This window comes from Rousettus aegyptiacus, unplaced genomic scaffold (genome assembly GCF_014176215.1).
Source record: "Rousettus aegyptiacus isolate mRouAeg1 unplaced genomic scaffold, mRouAeg1.p scaffold_m13_p_1, whole genome shotgun sequence".
In the NCBI taxonomy this organism is placed as follows: Eukaryota; Metazoa; Chordata; class Mammalia; order Chiroptera; family Pteropodidae; genus Rousettus; species Rousettus aegyptiacus.
The window spans coordinates 61,328,254-61,347,088 of NW_023416284.1; the positions used below are offsets into that span (position 1 = coordinate 61,328,254).

Here is an 18,835-nt window from a genome sequence, read left to right on the forward strand (position 1 = left end):
TGAAAATCACATATTCGTAACATTTAATGAGAATACAGGCTGAATTTACAGCCACTGAATGTGCAATATGGATGAAGATGTTGATTTACCCATGGAAGATGGAAATATATATGATAGAAGAAAACAATACCAAGAAATGTGATAAACATTTGCATGAAAATGAGTCACTGGAAAAACTCAAAACTTCCACAATACTTTATGCACCAAATTATCTTCAGAGTGATCAAAAAGAAATAGTAATAAATAATAATAGTGCATTTTCCTGCCATTATTTTTTTCTTTTACAAAACTTCTGTTGACTTCAGTGGAAGTTCTGCATCTAGAATGTGGCCCAGGAAATTTATAGTCTGTAACTCCAAGATCAAAGACCTTGAACGTCAAGAAAATCTCTTACCCTTATTTATATACACTGTTCTTTATCACAAAGGAAGAGCTGGTACCCATTCCAAGTAACCAATCATTATGCAAGGAATATTCTGACTCACCCAGCATCCCTAATCAGTAAATGCTGTGCCAATGGAAGGAGAGTGTGAAGAAGTCACAGCATCCATTAATAAAAAATGACTGGGGCTTTCTATCAACAGAAGCATCATTAGGAAACGTAGAGAAGGAAAATAGTAGGCTGTAGATTTGTGGTGGCAGGGATAGCAATAGAATACTAACATTTATACCCTCTTAATCACTTTGTTTTAAAATGATGCTGGATTTCGGGTAGTTACACATGTGCTTAATACAGCATTTTGCATTTTCAATTTCTTGCAAAATTTCTGACTATAGTCTCAAAGATGAGACTGCCTTACCTGACCCTTCGGCCTTCCTTCCAGTCTCCAAATACAAATATTTCTCTTTTTTCCAGTTTTATTGAGCTATAGTTGACACATAACATTGCTTAAGTTTAATGTGTACAACTTAGTGATTTAACATATGTGCATATTACAAAATTATTACCATTATTATTTTAGTTTTAAAATATGAAATATTTCATAAATTTTCATGTTATCTTTGCACAGGGGCCATGCTAATATTCTCTGTATCATTCTAATTTTTTAGTATGTGTGCTATCGAGACGAACACCACAGATATTTCTAAAAGGTAATTGATCATCATTGTCTTCCACAAAGACATTGGTCAATTGTTGGCAAAAGATTAATCAAATACAAAGGAAAAGGATCTCAGATTAATTCAGAAGGTTCTTGAATTGTCTCATCTCTTTGTTGCCCTTTTACTCCCAACCATGAATGCTTGAGTAAATAAAAAAAATCTGATTTGCATTTCTAATAAAATGTTCGATCTGTATTTCAACTGAGGATACTTCTTGGTCACACAGTACTTGTAATTCCAAAATAACTGCACTGCATTTTGAAAGAAAACAAGGCAGTCATGTTTCATTTACAGAAAGCCTTCTTGATCACGTCTCCTAGTAAGTTAAAGGGATCTGAGTCATTCATTGCGAATGAACGGAGAATCATAAGTTCATATAAAACATCTATAAATCTTAATAGAGGAATGAGCTAATACTACAAAAGTCCTACTACTGTATAACTTTTCGAGTATCACTAATGCACATCATCAGTGGATTAACTAATAGTATTCTGCTTTAATAGCATTTCTGCCCTATCATTAACCCAAGCATGGTCCATAAAGTTACTTGAATATCCATAAATAAGCTTACTAAAGTTTATATGATTTCCAGTTCTATCACCTCAGTAAGAAAAACAGCATAAAATTCTTCATCCAGGCTCAATTGTGTGCATCTAAAGGTTAGAGATTGGATAATAATATCAATAGTTATTCAAAATGAAATTAAATTCTCACTGTCAGTTTTCCATGCGTTGTTTTTAAAAGATCATGATTCTGATCCTAATTCTGCATATTAGAATAATATTGCCTCTGATCATAGTACACTATTAATCCATATTCTACCTTTAGACAGAATCTGGATAGATGATGCTTTCAAATCACTACCCAGTCTATACTGGAAATTATACTGGTTTTGATAAGAAGTAGTTAGACTATACCACCCACAAGAAAAAAAAAAGTCCTATTTAATCCAATTTTCTATTGGAATTCCAGGATTTATGTCACTATTATAGAAAAACTCATTTTGGTTATAGCACCAACATGGCCAAATAAATGACTTCAAGATGCTAAGAGAAAGTATTTGGCCAAGATAAATAGGTGTTCAAACAGGCCTCCCCAACTTACTCATTTTGCTATATGGAAAATAAACTAACTGAGTTTAATGTATACCAAATGAGATTTGGAAGCACGTTCTAATTCCCTTCATTCTGTACCAGGAATGAGCAGTTTTTGATTTCCCCGCTTCCACCTTTAACCCCTACAGTGTATTCTCAACAAAATGGTCAAAGTGATTCTTTTAAAATATACATCAAATCATGTCACTTCTCTGCTCAAAATCCTTCCATGTCTCCCATTCTATGAACGGTGCAAGCCAGAGCCGGATAGTGGTCTACAGGCCCTATACACTCTAGCCTCTCTGATCTATTTCTTACTCTTCCCCAATATAGTCACACCCTAGGACCTTTGCACTATTTGTCTCCTCTGACCAGAACATTCATCTCTCTAATATCCCTATGACTCATTCCCTCACCTCCTTCAAATCTTTGCTCAACAGTCACCATCTCAACAGGCAACTTTGTCCAATTTATTAAAAATTTTATTTCACTCCCTCTCCCTACATTCTCAATTACCTCTTGTGCTATTCTATTTTTCCTCCATAGCCCTCATCAGCTTCTAACATTCTACATAGTTAACATATTTATTGTGTTTCTTGTCTCTCTTCCTCAATAGAACTTAAATTCCACAGGATAGACATTTTAGTCCATTTCATTCACAACTGTGTACACAGAACTTGAAACGATGCACATGACAGGTGCTTAATATTAGTTGAATGAGAGAATGAATTCCAAAGTTGCGGAATATGGGACAGGCCTAGTACACTGAAAATTTGCAGATGTTTTACTAAAACCCATGATTTAAATTTTGTAAACCTCAGTTTTCCCATCTGTAAAATGGAATAATTATAGTATCTAACATTTGGGGTTTTTGTAAAGATTAAGAGAGAAAATAAATGGAAAACGCTGAAGACAACACCTCACATATTGATTATTTTGATTAGTCCGAGAGTAATAAAAGGAAGAATAATAGAAGCAATACCTAACATCAGTATAGACTTTTACGCTTTATGAAGGACATAATATTTCTATTATATCCTTTCAGGATCCTCCCAGATTCATTCCAGGTAAATATTAATAACTGGATCCTCAGTGTCTGGTACCTCAATAGTGTTAAAGATGTAACCAACCACAAGGCTATCAAAGATGGAGGGAGGATTCAAATCAAAGTATTCTGAGTCCAAGCCCTGTGTTATTTCCTCAATATCAGAGAAAATAAATATCACTTCCAGCTCAAGACCTTAACAGAATGAAAGGTCTTTGAAGCAATGTTTTTTATTGGTTTTTAGTTTACCACATCTGGATGTTGCCATAAAATGTGGCTTAGATGAGGCAGTAGTCATCAACATCCCATAATTCCTGCAAATCCTGGGAAGTCAAGATTCAACCACTGAATTTTTTCTCACCATTGATCATTGACTCAGTCACACAAGTGTATATCAGAATACATTTATTATCGTAGTGTGTCCCAATATGCCTATAAGCACCTCAAGACAAGAATAAGGTTTTTTAAGGGAGCTTCTCAACTCCTGATTCAGTTTTGTTTACATGGTTAGTGTTTAGTGAATTTTTAATGAGTAAATAAATGAATTTTAAAAATGGGTGAGTTTATTGGTGTTGCCCACCTTATTTTCAAACACAGCATTGTCTCCCTTTTTTTTCTACAGAATTAATCGGTACAAAATCATGCCCTGCCCCATCCTCCACAATTGTGTTAATTGGAAAACTAGCTCCCCGGAATGTTGTGCATAAAGGAATTACACCTTTAGGAAATGCCAAATTGAGCAAGTTCAAACAGGTGTTTCACTACAGGACCTTTCAGAGACTTTACTACACTAATGCCACTCCAAATCCGCAAAATTTAGATAGCAGCTAGAGCATTTTTCAAATTTCTTGAATCATGCATCTCACTAGAAACAAGGCTTTTTTGCATGGAGTTTCTCTCAAGGCAAGTTTTCCAGAGAATATGTTTATCTATAACAAATATACTCAGTCTTCAAAAGTAGAATCTACAAAAATTTCAAATGAAACACCAGGAACATGAAGAAGCCAAGGAGAGTTCATGTTTTTGTAAAGCTGGATACCTTACAGGATAATTGTACTTAGATTTATTATTTACTTTCCGTTAACCCTAATTCAAGGTTTGTGTAAGACCACAGCTATTTTAAAAAGCATTATTTTGGAGGATGATAATTTCTTTTAAAGAAGGCACTGGTTTGGGGGTCTTATACAATCTCATGGACTTTAAGTAGAAGGCCAAAGCTCCTTGTAAGCAAAGCAGTTAAAATGATGATGGGGAGGAAAGCAAGGGTGCTCTTGTCCTACTGGACCTTACCACAAGATCTCCGGGCCCATGTAAATAAAAACTTTTAGAAAAAGACAAACTTACCCAAAGATCTTTATCAGTTAATAGCATCTTAACTTTATTTATCAGATAAGATTAAGTAAACCTAACAAGATACCAAAGGCATAGGTCACATAATTTACATATTTAGATGAGGCCAAGGAGAGCATGATTGAGGGGTGACATATGTCAGGGGAGGAGAGCAGTACTTGGGTTCCCTGAAGGGGGTGATGGGAAGGTCTTATCAGAAGAATCCAGTAAAATAGGAATGAAAAAATCTTTAATTCCACTTTGTCTATTTTATGTTTTAGCATCCTGGTGGCTATGATGATAGATGTTGAATACTGGCATTTTCATAGGAAATGGTAAGCAGAAAGCCTGGACACCTAAGTCAGTTGTGTAAACGTTATTGGTTAAAGACACACAGATACATAGGGAAGGAGGGAGACTTTAGCAAATACGAGAAGACACTGATACTATAAGGTCCCCAGAGCCTGTCATAGGCAATCAAGTCAAAAAAAAAGCAAAACTGCCTTTTATCTGATTCACCCAGAGGTCTCCCATTTTCCCCTCTTTCTCCATTCCACCCTATGCATCCATCCTTAGTCTTAGCCCTGAATAAAGAAGGAATGAAAATCAGCCTGATTATCTCCGTTATATGACAGATTTCCATATGTATACTAACACATACCCTATTCATCATTATTGCACTAGGTCTCCCATTTTATTTTTTTAAATTATAGAAATATATGGACTATGAATGGTATACAAATTCTCTCCTCTCTTTCTGAAGGTAGATGGCTTATGAATCATTGATGAAATCATTTGACTCTGAGATGTAGTCTCCTTACGAAGACTCTTCCCCAAACTTTAAATCTGCAATTCTCCACCCGAGTCCAGTTCCTTTTTGTTCTCCACACTTCCACTGTGCTCTCTCTTCCAAGCTTTTGTGAATGTCCTGTGGAGGTCTTCTGTCCAGGAAATTCCCATTAAACACAGCTATCTAACGCAGAGATATTCTCTTAGTGCACCTCATTTGCGAAGATTTTAGTCTGAGAATTTTAAACAGATTCACTCTGAACCCCGAATGAATCACCATGTTCCTGAGGAAAGATGCACTGTCCACAGATGAGCAGAGCTCACCCTTGGCCAACAGAGCAAGTCCTCACTCCACTCAGTCTCGCCCACAGCTCCCTCCTCAGAACTGTGAAATCTGTTCTTCCTTTGTCTTCTTAGGAAGATCTAATTTCCCCCTGGATCCTTTCCAGGATAAAACCCACTCATTTCCTTGACTTGCAATGTCCTCTTGAAAACTAAGTAATGAAAGCAGATGCTCTAACTCAGACACATATTTTCTCACTCAAACGTTCATCACAGCTTCCCACCCAAAGCTGAGGCATTATCTGTTGAGAAATTCACAGTCTCTAAAGCCCACGGAAAGGTCAGTCAGGCTGTTCTTATGGGCTCCATTATTATAATTTTCAATTAATCCAAAAATTTTTTTTTATAAAGCCTTCGTGCCCTCACTCTGTTTTGACTCCTATAGGGAAATCGTCAGAAAAACAGATATGCTTTTCTTTCTGAGTATCCTATACTCTCTCTGGTATTCACACCATTTAAAAACAACTATTACAACAACAAAGATAGTCTTTTTCTTGGAAGGAAAAGAAACCTGCTACCTGGAGATTACTTTCTTTGGCCAGTCACTAATAAACTAATATGCTTTCAACTGGACCCCCAAATGACACCCATAAAAGCCAAGTATAAACAATTTTCTCAGCATAGTCCTAGATCCTTCTTTCTCCCCCAGGATGTGGGAGGAGAAAGAGAGCATATAATTGGCAAGTCATTTCTAATTGTTTCCATAAACCAATAGGCCCTATACCCTGAATGTGACCCTACTTAAAATTGCATCATCTTCCACAAACCAAAACTTTTCAGTGTTAAAGAATCGAAAAAGCAGACTGTTAAAATAACCTTGTGTGTCTAATTGAATGGCTGATTTAAAATAAATAAATAAATAAAATGAATTAATTAAAAAGGCTCACATCTAGTATTTCATGTGACTGCTGTTGATCCTCCATGGCATGCACAAACTTTTTTTTTAGAAATTACGGGAAGTGTCAAGACCCTTACTTGTTACAATTTAATTTTCTGCTGCTAAGGCAATTACAGTTCAATGAATGATGATTCAAACACATCGAAGTTTTCATTACTCTTTGCTTAATTTGTCAGTTAATGCCTTTGAGTTCTATGATTTCCCCGACAGTCTTAACTTACCATTAAAAACCTGTCAAAGAAACAACCTTCTGATTCCAGAGGGTTTAAAAAGTACATATCCTTTCATTGTTAAGAAAGTTAGAACTCGCTCCTCAACCAAAATATTCATACTCTAGGAGTCCTCAGTTAGGAATGTTGCAATAATTCTGGATTAGTGTTTTTTAATACAACAGCACTGCAATAAATACCAGAAATAAGAGTTCATGCTTAAGATGCTATATATCATAGGAATGTTACTTTCTATCAATGTTTCTTAGTGGTTTATGGTTACCTGATAAATGTTGGACTTTTACATTCCTCTCCATGTCCCAAGCATCTATTACATTTACACATTTTATACTTCTCTAATATTTTTGCAATACATTTTCCTGAATCGGCTGATGACATTTAATAGAATGTTTAAGACACAATATAAAACCTTAAATGCTTTTGCTTATTCTGAGGGAAAAGTGTGCACATAGATTGGATTTCAAATTAAAACCTATGATGATGTACCCAACATTTTTTGCTTCTGCTATACATATTAATATATAACTAAATGCTTCTTATGCAATACTGCACCATCAGTACAAATAACATGCTCTCATACTTACAGGCAAGCCAGATGATTAAGGAGCTATTAATGACGGGAAACAAAACCACAGTGCTAGGACGTAATAGTCCATGAAATTCTTATTGGTAGAAAGAAAATCTGCAGTAAATAAATATTAACCTAAATGCTATAGAAAACATAAAGCAAACAGGGAAAAATGTATTCTTTAAGGTAAAATATAGGTTAAAAATTGCTGACGGTGTAAGGAAAGTCTATTTGCATACCACAGGGCTCCATCTGCTGTGGAAAATATAAGCTGCAAGAATGATTTAATATTTAATAGAAGTAGTAGCCACTGTTAATTATAATTTGCACATTTACAAATCAGCACTGATAGCAATACAAATTATGAAATATAAGGGTGTTCTGCTGGATACTAGGGAAAATAAGATGACAGACAAAGTTAATGGAGTATCCCTAACCGCAGTTCTGTCAGAACACATCAGAGAACTAATCCAGTTACAAAGAGCCTGCAATGGAAAATCTATTTAAAATATTAAAATGCTGTTTGGTAAAAGCTTTTTCATAGTGCATTTTACTTAAACAGTTGCTTATTGCTCATGGGTCATTAGCTGTACACCCAGATGCATTCTGCAAACTGCCATTTAAAAGAATAGTAGAAATTAAATAAGAAATATATTTCTGCAGCATTATTTTCTGATAGATAGAAAGACTTTGCTGAATATCTAGTCTGGAAATGGGAAAAATAGTGTGTGGGCACACCGTAAGTGTAAAGCTGTGGAATTAAGCACTATGCCTTGCCTACATTGAGCCATAAAATTAGAAAATTCGACACAACTTTTCCCTCTAGACCTGATCTTATTCCCATTTGTACTTAGATGCTAATAGTGATGATACAAATCGACTGTTATTTAGTAAGAAGACAGAAATTATCATTGATTTTTTCATTAATCTTCTATTTCACCTCATTTCTCTCATCATCATATAATATAGATTAGTGGTGGAAGCATTTTATGCGCAATGTCTTAATAGAACTTTTGTTCTCTAAATCATGAATGCCGTTAATTTTGGTCTCTGGAATTCCTAAGTTATGGAACTGATCCTTTATACAAACTTCTTCAATTTGCTATGATTAGGAAATCCTTACTCCATGACAATTATTTATAATGTATGATAAAAATATTCTTACATCTTGCAAGGAAAAAAAAATGTAGAACAAAGACTATACCAAGCATTGGGTTTTAAATACATAAGCCTAAGCAAGTCACGCTGTTACAGATGACATATAAATGTGAAATTGAATGTTATCACATACATCAGGAAATGTTAGCACATATTTAAGTCTACTTAAAGTATATATATATATATATATATATATATATATATATATATATATAATCAAAATTATTTGTTGGATGTAGGCAGAGCTCAAACTTGGCAGTCTCCGGTAAAGTACTTCTAGGAGATGTTTTCTTGGCCATCTTCCTTTCTGAATTTGAATCTTTTAGACAATGTGCCCACCACCTCTTATTGTTTTATTTTTAACAACTTTAGACTTTTACAATACTTTCCTGATCTCGGTAAGTATTATTCCTGGCTTAAAGAATTATTTTACAGATCTATGCTATTTTATCTATTTTTGGATGTGTTAGATGTATTTTTCATCACCCAACACATCCAGGACATGTAGTCATAGCTACAACTCAGTAAAGAACCCATGAGACATGGACTTCATTAACTTGGAAACTCAAAGGTACTACAGCACTAGTAAAAAGTTGTTGATAATATCTGCATATTAGCAATGGAAACCCATTAGGAACCAATCTGTCTTCATCAGGACCGTAGGTGGAAAACATACCCACATCCACACACACACACACACACACACACACACACACACACACACACAATTATAGTCCCTCCTGAGAATTAGCCCAATAGACCTGCTACCATTCAGGTCACAATTTCAAATATATACCATGCGTGCAGTCAGAGAAATCTGAAGCTTAAATATTATATTAGATTACTATCAACTTCGTAACATTCAATAATACCCTCCAGGAGCAAGTACAAGTTCTTTCTGGAGCATAATCTTCCATTAGGCCCTAAAGTTTCCCACAGAAGAAGTTCAACAAAATATGAGCTCACAAAAAAAAAAAAAAAAATTATGAAGAACATGAAGAAATACTCCACAATTTATGATGATGAACAGAAACAAATCACAGGTTTAAAACTTTAAACCTTTAGAATTCTGAATATATTAGTGTTAGAATGAAAAATAATTATAAATAAAATATTTTTAAAGAGATAGAGAATGTGAAGAAAGAGAGAGAAAGAAAGAAAATCAAGATATGTAAGCAAAGAATAAGACACTATCAAAAATGACTGGTCAAATTTGAAAAATAAATACAATGTTTTGAAATAACACACATATACATTGAATTTTCAAAATAAGTAGAAGGGATTTCTATGCTTCTAATGGTGATAGACTAAATATTTCAGATCAATTCTCTAGCTTAAAACAGCTATTAATTATGGGAAAAGTGTTTTAAATTATATATTTGAATTCATTGGAAATAAAACTAGAAAATGAAGAATTATGAAGTCAAAATTCAGAAGAGACTTTTCCCTAATATGTCTCTGTTATTTCCAGAATGAAGAGCTGAGAGACTAAGAAGCTGAGCAGAGGTTTAAATAGAGACATGAGGCTGATGGGAAAAAAAATTCAAGTTCAAAACCTACCAAGTGGAGAAGGACTGGTAATTCTGCTAGGTTCTGGATTAAAGGTTAACAGAACAAATCAGCCTCAAATGCTCTAAAGCTCTATTTGAATTAAAGCAAAACTTGATTACTAATGCCCTTAACCACCTGTCAGATATAAAGATAAATTTTTTATATTAGAAGATAGCATCATTCTAAGCTTCGAGTTATCTCCACCTTTTTTGATATGCAGTGATTAGAATAAGATAATAAGATAATAATAACTAGGCATATAATTAAGCAAGATAATGTAATTAGAACCTAAGAGAAGTAATAGAACATAGAAGCAGACCTACAGAGATTCTGAGTAATAAATTTATCAACTAGGGACTTAAAAATTAACTATGCTTAATATATTCAAAAAAAAAATTTTAAAACAAGTCTATTGATTTTAGCAAAGAACATAAACTATAAAAATGAAAATCCTAATACTGGAAAATATAATAATTGAACTTAAAAACTTCATGGCTAAGATTAACTGCAGAGTAAACAGAACTGAAGGGACTACCAGTGATTCAGAATATAGAAACATATCCAACATCTATTAAAAATTATATCAATATGTTAACAAAAACATCAATGTCAATACACAAAAATATATTAGTAGAAGATGTCCAGGATAAAGGACAGAGAGAGAAAAAAAGGATAGGGTGAAAAACAAAAAAGAGTATAAGAAACATATATGGTCAATATAATTAAAAGATTTAATCTATGTCTAATCAAATTCCCAAAAAAGTTGAGAAAATGAAATTGAAGTATTATTTGAAAAAATATCTAAGTATGTCTTAAAATTGTTGAGATATTAAGACATACTTTCAGTGAGTACTACAATCTCAAGCAAGATAAATATTAAAGATACCACACCCAAGCACACCAAAGTTCACACAATCAGTTAGAGAAAAAATATACTCAAATATACTGACCTTTAAAAAGGCATCAGTAAGACTAATGGTTGATTTCCCCACAGAAAAAAGTCAAAGGCAGAACATGATGGCATGATTTTTTTCAAAATGCTGATAGATAGATAGATAGATAGATAGATAGATAGATAGATAGATAGATAGATGATAGATAGATAGATAGATAGATAAATGCCATGATAAAATTTTATACTCAAGGGAAATACGAAAGTAGAAAGAAATCTTTTTAGGTAGGAAAAGATTTCATGTCATTGAAATATGTATTTCTAAATGCCTAAGTTCAAAAATATATCATATCCAGATAGAAATTTAATGTAGTTAATATAGCAGTTTTCCTAAAAATTAGCCTTAAAGGCAACAAAATTAGACTCAAAATCCTAATTGAATATTGAGAAATTTAACAAGTTAATTCTAAAATGTACATAGGCAAAGTGCCAAGAACAGCCAAGATATCCAAAAGTAGAAGAGGCAATAAGGTACTAAAATATCTCTACCAGAAACCAAGGTTTATCATTAAGCTGTATTAATTAAGCCATTTATATATTTATACAAATATACAAAAATTAATCAAAAATATAATAAAGAGTCCACAAACAAACCTACATATACCCACATGTGATAGTGACATTGCAGATTGTTGAAGAAAGAAAAAACTAGTCAATAAATTATATTTAAAAATTAATTAACCATTTATAAAAAACAAAATTGAACTCTACATTATATAAGAAAGTATATTCTAGCTGTATTGAATACATATATGTGAAAAATGAATTTTTCGGAATTTATATTCAGGGAATATAAAAGAATATCTTTATCACTACAGTGAAGATTTCTTAAATAAGAACCCAAAATCTACTAACCATAAAAGGCAAAATAGATAAATTTGCCTGTCTTGGTATTAATAAATGATTAGTAGAACATTTTCTTAGCAAAACATACTGACTACAGATAGACTTTCAGAAGCTAGTTACCTGCTTCCTAGCCATTCCATATTTGAGCTGTATTTACTAAACCATTTCAGTTGTCCCCCAATCTGTTTCTTCCAGTTGTGTTTTTTTATTATATTATGTTTTTTGATTACCCACTTTAACTTTCCTGGTTAACCTCCTTTCTACTAGTATTAATTGTGCTGCATAAAATAGGATTTTACTCTAGATAAGCATAATTAAATGATTAAGCAGAACACTTAGTTTTTCTCTAAAAGGTTGACTTTGCTATTTAATAAATTTTTAGCTTATATTTCTCATCAAAAAAAAAAAATGTAGAGAAAGCATTAGTAACAACTATAACCAAAAAAAAAAAAAGAAACAGACTATGATATATTTAAAAATACAGCAAATCAATAAGGAAAGGATAAATAAAAAGAAAAAATGGCCAAAAGACATAAATAGATATTTCACAGTAAAGAACACAAAAATGGTGAACAAAAATGTGAAAAGATTCACAAGAGCATTAGCAACCAATGAAAAGCAAATTAAGGCCCAAATTTGATGTAATTTTATCTCCATTAGAACAGCAAAAATTAAAAAGCCTAACAATATTGAATAACATAAAGTAAGCAACAGTAGTGTATAGAATTTCTAAAAGCTGAAATCACTGGTTTAGATTCTGCTGAAGTTTTGAAAAATATATATAATGTATTTCGATAAAACTGCCAAGCCTTAGAAGCTGCCAGCTTGTTGTTTACTGTCATTGTAATGACTGTACCAAATCCCCGGGATATTTTTGGTAGTTTTCCAGCAGATGCTATTCTGAATGAGTTGATATTAATACAGTAATTTAAAATAATTCTGTGTGCCAAGTAATAGATTATAAGAACTATGTATCTGAACTCCAATTTTAGTCAGCCAATGGTAAACAAATTTGCTTGCATTTTTTTCTTGGATTCATAAAACCAACTCTTTGAGGCATATAGGATACCTTAAGAACACTCATTTAATATTGCCTATTAAGTGAGATTTAATAATTCAAAACTTCTTTATAAACTGCAAAAATGCGTTACCAATAAAAAAAAAACTATTGCTCCATTAATAACTATAAAATTATCAGCTAACTCAAAGAATGAGACTCAAAAAAAAAAAAAAAAAAAAAAAGTTAGCCTAATCTTGAAGGCAATGTTAACAAATGAATCACATCAACTACTTGGATCATTGGATTCACTACTGAAATTACAATATCAAGGCAATTGGAAAAAAAATAAAAGAAAAAGATTTGGGAACTCTGCATATCTGTGGGCTTAGTTTTTTCATCTAAGTAAAGATATAATTTCATTGCTTTTCCAAGGTTGTTGCAAAGACAAATTAAGTACTCATAAAGAAGTAGTTGGCAAATAGAAGTGCCCTGTGTATGCTAAACATTAGTATTTGAGGAAAAAAGTGCCTTAATCAGAAGCCTAACAACCACTACCTTTTACACATTAGGTAACATGACAACCATTTTAAAAAGAAGCGTGGCATGAAATACTAGTTCTCTTTTCACCCTGGTACTAAAATGAAGTAAAAGATACCATTTTTGGTTTAAATCAATTCAAAACAATTTTTAGTGTCAACCAAAATTTGCCTTATGTTCTGAGAAAAATATGCAATCTTTATAATATATTAGAAAGAATATTCTGTAGTCTTTCCTGCACTTCCATCCCCAAAATTCTATTATTATTTTAATCAACATTTTGTGCAACTTTTTTTACAAAAAGAAGATGCAAACATAAGACTATGTTTGAGTTTAGCGTTTGAGGAAAGCTTATAGATCATCTCAACCAGCTCTCCACTTATACAGGATTTCATTTAATTACATCTCTGACAAGAGGCCAACTATCTAGACTTCATCAGAACACTTTCGGTGAAAGAGCATGTATTGTGGAAATGATGGAAACTATCTCTATTGTTTCTAGAATAACCAAATAAAAATTATTTCTCTGATTTGATTCCAAATTTGCCTCACTGAAATTTGTACCCATTGATGCTGCTTCTGACCTCCAGAACAAGAAAGAGAAACCTATTTGCTCTTTCATGATCTTTTAAAATTTTGAACTAGTTTTTCAGATTTTTCTTGTAGTACCGTCATCTCTTATCTAGTTCCTAAATGATATGGTCTCAGCAACATTGTGAGTGCTATTCTCAGAGCATGCTCTCATTCATATATGACCTTGTGAACACAAAAAACACAGAATTGAACTTTTGACTTTACATGTGGTTTAGCTAATGCTGTTTTTAAGGAAATGTTTGCTTTCTGTGATCTTTTTTCACTGTTGGAGAATAAGGTATTTGATTGGCTTTTTAGCAGCAATGTCATACTAAGCCACACAGGTCTCATGGGCAACTACAGGACTTCAAGAAATTTTCCATGGAACACCTGTCAAGGCAAGTTACTCTGACGCTATCTTAGTGTATTTTTTGAATCTCAGTTCAATTTTTTTGTTATTTTTGACTCGGAAATTTTATGCTTCCATGTTCATCTTTAATCTTGATGTAATATACTATCTAATAAAACTCTTATTTTTCTGTGCACTATCACTGCCTGCACAGTATTTATATTTAATTTAATTTAATTTAACTAAGGAAGGAGGAAGAAGAAAAGGAGAGTAGAAGGGAAAGAAGGAAGGTAGGAAAGATAAAGGGCGGGAGGAAGAAAGAAAAAGAAGGGATAAAGAATCTTGTCTCTTCACGTAAGTTGTTAGCTCTGAAAAGAAACCACTCCTTATCCACTATTTCTCTCTCCACAGTACTCATTTTGGTATTGAGTACACAATCAGAAATCTACATCTTACATAAATAAGCACTAAATATAAACCTTTAGAAACTATTGTGAATGGAATTGATATCATCTGTGGATGGATATAAGTCAATACAGGAGAAAATAAGGAAAAGTTTAATGAATTAAAGAATTATAGCAGGTTGTTAGAAGATGTGTAAACCTGTGAGGCAGTGAAATAGCTTTCTACATATCCTGAAACAGTTTTGACAGAATTGACGGCACATTGAATCAATCTATAAGATACTCAGCTGCTGACATAGAGGAAAAGGAACGGTTACTCATGCAGATTGATTAGTAGCAGGTTCTGTACCTGGTGTATGAAAAGAAGTATTAATGAGCCCAAAGTAGAAGAAAACCTCTGTCCTGGAGTAAAGTTGGGGAGAAAAGTCAATGAAGGAAATGAGGTGAACCAGGAGGGCCAATTGATTGCAGGTCACACTGGGTCAATTACAGCCCTCTCTACAAGACTCCCAATCAAAAACTCAAAGTCAGCTTTATCTCCTCTTATTTCCTCACTCCTCAGTATCCCAAGACTCATCAATTCTAATTCTGATACCAGTCCTTTGCTTCCTATTCATATTGTCACTTCCTGAATTTAGGCCTCATTTCTTGCTTGAAAATTGTAATGGTCTTTCGACAAACCTCCATGTCTTTAAACTTATTCTCTCATTTCTAACTTTCACAAGAATTACTTTTAAATTACACATCTAGTCATGTCACATTTCTAGATAAAATGTTTTGATGGCTCCTCAACTACCTACTTGGTAAAGTTCTTGACATGGCATTGAAGATCCTTCACTTTCTATCACTTTCTAGCACTCTAACACATTATTCTTTAGTCACCACAAATGACTTCTTCAGTCTCTGTAACGCGTGACTTTGCTCAAGATTTTTTTCTCTGCCTGGATATTCCTTTCTCCTCTATTTCATATATTTTTATTATCATTTAAGACCAAGCTAAAATGGCAAGACTTTTTCAAAGATATTTCCACTTCCTCAATCCCTCTTCGAAACATAGATTATTTCTTCCACCTCAGCATCCATAGTACTTTTCCCATGCATATATTTTGCACTTTTTGAATGGTGAATTTGTGAAATTTTTTATCTTTGTATACCCAGAGGTTCTCAATAGGCACTGAATGAATGAAGGAATGAATGATGCAGGAAACAGATTCAGTAGTGAAAAGTACAATATGACAGTAAAGGAGATGATGATGACATCTATCTTCTCAGCTGTTACTTGAGTCACTTTTAAACTTTGAGTCCTATAAATCTCTTAAATAATGTAACTTTATAATCAGAACATGTAGATTTATAAATTTTATGATCATGTATTTTGATGCTTTATCATTCTGAAACATTCAAATCTGAGGCAAGCATACACCTGTTTATCCATCCCCAAAATATTTGTACCAAGAACTATTCTAGGCACTGGAATTACACTGCAGAATAAGGCAGCAAAGACACTCTTGAAAATTTTACATTGTAGTGGTGGTGGTAGTGACAGACAATAAATAAGTGAACCAATAATCTTAGGCTGTGTTACCAGCTAAATACAACAGGATACTGTGATCAAGTGACTGATCAGTGGCATGTTTAGAAAAGAGCTTTCCAAAGAGTTGAAATTTGAACTGAAGCCTAAATGATGAGAAGGAGTCATGTGAAGATATGCTAAAGAGCAGTTCAGGCTGATGGAACAGCAAGTGCGAAGCCTCTAGGGAAACAATGACGTCGTATTTGAAGATAGAAGGTCACTAGTTGGTGCTCAGTAGAAGAACAGGAATCCTGGGGAGTGAGCAGGGGTCATATCATGTAGGACTTTACAGGCCATGAGGAGAATACTTAATGTTATTTTTAGTATGATGGAACACTCAAGAGATTCCCACTGTAGGTCACTAAACTTGTGACTAACCAAACTATAACAAATACCTCTTTAACATATTCTCTGATTCACATTCCATTGCCTTAATTCAAAACCTCATTATACCTGGCCTGAACTATTGGGATAGCCTCCATTTGTATCCCTCACATCAGGCAGTCCCTACATTAGCCAATAATATTGTCAGAATTTCTTTTTCGAAAGAACAATGAGATCAAGTTACACACTTTACAAATCTGTGCCTTGTCCACATGTTCATCTAATTCTTAATCTTTTATTTTTTCAGCTAATTGACAGATGTCATTCAAAGACAAAACACATTCTTTTGTGTATAGATAGACTTTTATGTTACCACAAAAAAATGTCAAGTGGTATAACAAAAAGATAGCATTTATTAGACACCTTCCATTGTAGCTAAGTATTTTTTTTTTAAGAGGTTTGTAGAGTAAGGTTTAGAATTAACTTTCCTGCCAAAGTTAAAACCAAAATTTATATAAATGTCTTGGTATTTATAAAAACTGATATGGTATGGCTATGCCCTGATCACCATTTGTCATTAATAACAAAAACATCTCAGCATAGCTCTTGCTTGTAACTACAATGCACATGTAGATGCACTACTCATAATGTCTCCAGTTCAATTCGCCTAACACTTTATTTATTTTTTCATTCATTCATTCATTCATTCATTCATTCATTTGGGTGGTGCTGTCTCAGAGGGCAAACAGGTTTAGTGGGGCTACAGCCAGGTGATCTTAACACCTTATTTAAAACGCACACACTTTAAGTTTACATTTTGATGCTTTTTGACAAATATATACACTTATGTAACCATCATTCCAATCAAAGCACAGAACACATCTATCATCTCAGAAAGTTTTTCTGTACCCTTTTTACCCCAGTAAATTCTTTTAAATCCCAGGCTAAGGTAACCACTGCTTTTGTCTTTACAGAGTAGATATTTTTCTTCTAGAATTTCATACAAATAGAATCACCCAATTTATGTATATGCACATGGCGTTTGTGTATGTGTATGGATAATTTTCCTCAGCATAATGATTTTAAACTTCATCAATATTGTTTCATGTGTCAATAATTGGTTCTTTTTTATTTTAGAGTGGTATAGTTAATTGGTTTAACTATTGGAAATTTGCGCATTTCTAGTTTAGAGCTAATCATCGTTATCATCGTCACATACTACTGTAAGTATTTGTGTACAAGTTTTTGTGTGGGTATGTTTCCATTTCTATTGGATAAATACCTAAGAGCTGAATTGTTTTATGAAATAAGAAAATTATATTCTAAAGTAGTTCTACCATTTTATATTCTCATCAATAGTATATGATAATTTTAGTTGTTCTACATTCTTGCAATTCAAATGTGCTTTTAAAGTTACCTCCCATGATTTCAATTTGTACTGTCCTAATAACTAAGGATGTTGAACATTATTTCATATTTATTGACATTTGACATTTTGTATGTTTTCTTTTTTTTGACCTACCCTCAACTGTTTTCCCCATTTTAAATTTGATTGTTTAACTTCCTAATATTGAATTTTAAGAGGTTTTTTTCTACATTTCTATATATAATCCTTTACAACTATATGTATTACAAATATATTCTCACAGTGAATACCTTGCCTTTTTATTTTCTTAATGATGTCTGTTTAAGAGCATACATTTTTAGTTTTGATAAATTCAAATTCATCAATTGTTTTTAGTTCATAATTTAGGTGGCCTATACACGAAATCTGCCTATCTCAAGATGGTGAAATGTTCTCTTATGTTTCCTTCTAGAGTTTTACAGTTTTAGCTTTTACATTTGCTCTAAAATCCGCTTCAAGTTATTTCATTATTTCTTTTATCTAATGTAGATTTAACATTATGTTTTACTTCCAGTCCTTTAAGGTAGAATTTTAGTTCACTGATTTTAAACCTTTCTTCTTTAATATATATATATACATCTAAAGCTATACATTTCCCTTAAAGCAGTACAACACACCTGACCCTGGTGGTAGGGTTGCCAGATTTAGCAAGCAAAAATATAGGACACCATGGAACATATTCATACTGAATAATAATTGCCATTTATCTGAAGTTCAAATTAACTCGGGGTTCTCTTTTTTATCTGGTAGCCCCACCTTGTGAAGAA

At 33.0% G+C, this 18,835-nt stretch overlaps 1 non-coding gene across 1 annotated transcript; it reads right to left on the reverse strand.

The window, feature by feature from the left end:
• Positions 1-965: 965 nt before the first annotated feature.
• Positions 966-1,074, reverse strand: LOC118606420. The gene has a single exon (XR_004952375.1). It is a non-coding gene; the product is annotated as a U6 spliceosomal RNA (small nuclear RNA).
• Between the last annotated feature and the right edge of the window lie 17,761 nt (positions 1,075-18,835).